Genomic DNA, 2,358 nt, shown 5'->3' with positions numbered 1-2,358 from the left:
CCAGCCGCATTTCTTCCGCTCTTGCACGCCAAACGCACGGCGCTGGAGCCAGTTCAAGCGCGGAGCTCTGAGGCTCCGCCCACTATGGGGGTGGCAGAGTGAGGGCGGGAGGACTTCGAAGGTGTGTGCCTGCGCCAAGTTCGCATCTTGAGCGGGTTGAAGATACGAGGTCATGAAAGTTGGGTCGTGGTGGTTTGAGGCTTTCATCTGGAGAATAAATTGACTATAGCAAGAACGAAAAGACTTCCTCGGGGCCCCGAATAGTGATTTGCCTATCAATGTGACCTAAATAGACCGTGTAATTTACAAGTCTCTTACTTGCATCCTGTGTCTGGTTAGACGGCTGGCTTGCCTTCTTCCTAACCTCTTTAACCCGCCACTTTCGTTCTATTACTGGGGAAATAGGTTGCAGCTGCAGCAGCTGCGGCAGCTGCAGCCGTTAAATTTAGGCACTGAAGGGAGTGGGTTCAAGGAGCCGCTGGAAAGAACATTATTTTCTGACAGCTAGGCAACATCTTCCTTTGGCCAGCAGCCCCGACAATTTTTAGCCTTTTATTTTATTTTATTTATTTTATATATATATAAAGACAGGGTTTCACCATGTTGGTCAGGCTGGTCTTGAACTCCCGACCTCAGGTGATCCGCCCGCCCTGGCCTCCAAAGTGCTTGGATTACAGGCGTGAGCCACCACGTCCGGCTTTTTTTTTTTTTTTTTTTTTTTTTTTGAGAAGGAGTTTACCTCTTGTGGCACAAGCTGGAATGCAGTGGGTGCGATCTCGGCTCATTGCAACCTCTGCCTCCCGGGTTCAAGCAATTCTCCTGCCTCAGCCTCCCGAGTAGCTGGGATTACAGGCATGCGCCACCATGCCCGGCTAATTTTGTATTTTTAGTAGAGAGGCGGGTTTCACCATGTTTGTCAGGCCGCTCTCGAACTCCTGACCGCAAGTGATCCACCCGCCTTGGCTTCCCAAAGTGCTGGGATTACAGGCGTGTGCCACCTTGCCCGACCAATTTTTAGTCTTCAAAGTGGAACTCCAGCCTGGCCAACATAGGAAGCCCTCATCTCTACAAAAAAATAAAATTAGGTGGGCCTGGTGGCCCGCGCCAGTAGTCTCAACTACTTGGGGGACTGAGGTGGAAGGATGGCTTGAGCCCAGGAGATCCAGGCTGCAGTGAGCTATGATCACGCCACTGTATTCCAGCCTGGGTAACAGAGAAAGATCTGTCTAAAAAAAAAGGTGGAACTGAGGTTGAAATACGGGTAATGGGGAATGAGGTTAAGCAGCCTTGATGAATAATGAACTAGAACTGAGGAGACGGGGCTTATGGCAGCTAGTGTTGCATGGATTAATGAGAGTAATTCCAAGCTGGCGAGGTCGCAAATTTGTGCCTATTTTGACTTTCCCCAAGGCACACTCCTGTTTAATGAATATAAAATGCAAAACAATGTTAGGATAGTTGTTTTTCTCCCCAGATAAAGATGGTTTGTGTACAAGGAAGGCAAGATACACTAATGTTTGCGGCACCATGATGCCTGCTGTCATACTGAAGTAGGGATTCTTACCTCTTTAATGTATTTCCTAAACTCACTTTCTATTTTAAAGGAAAAATATTCTAAGACCCTCATAAGAGAATTCCAATTTCTCAAGTGTTTTTTAAAAAATGAATTTCAATTTTATTAACCTGAAAAACCCAAAACTGAAACATGGTTAAGAAAACGGTAAACGCAGCCTCTCTGGCACAAAGGGTACATTCCAGCACTGGCTAGTTCCCAGGTGGACTGATAAAAGTTTTCCCTTGCTTCTGGTTCAGGTCCCTACTCTCAGAACCAACTCCTCTTGACCTTTTGTAGACTTTTGTTTTCTCAGACTCTGAAAGAGTCTGGTATACTGTAATTCCCACTGTTTGCCTGCATAGTCACAGATAGAGTTCTCGGTAAGGCTGTTAGGAGGGTGAACTTAGTCCCACAGCCTCAACAGCTGGCTTATGCTGGTATCCCCCCAAATTAGGTCTCTAGCTGGACCCTTCTCTGGAGCTGAATCTTCTCTAATTGCTAATGGGATATTTTCCACATTGAGATATATGGCACCTCAAAACCCAACCTATTTAAAAGAGAACTCCTTATCTCATCTCTTCCCTCTTAAGCCAATTCCTTCCCCTTGTACCATGTTTTCCAAGTGTTTAGAGCCAAATTTTGCAGCAGTCTTAATTCCTTAACACTTCCCCACTCTGTCTTAATTTGTTCCTGCTCTGTTGTTCTGCCTTTTTTTTTTTTTTTTTTTTGAGACAGAGTTTCGCTCTTGTTACCCAGGCTGGAGTGCAATGGCGCGATCTCGGCTCACTGCAACCTCCACCTCC

Source organism: Aotus nancymaae, unplaced genomic scaffold (genome assembly GCF_030222135.1).
Source record: "Aotus nancymaae isolate 86718 unplaced genomic scaffold, 86718_ANA_hifiasm-v0.15.2.pri h1tg000062l, whole genome shotgun sequence".
NCBI classification, from domain to species: Eukaryota; Metazoa; Chordata; class Mammalia; order Primates; family Aotidae; genus Aotus; species Aotus nancymaae.
This window is presented reverse-complemented; position numbering follows the sequence as displayed.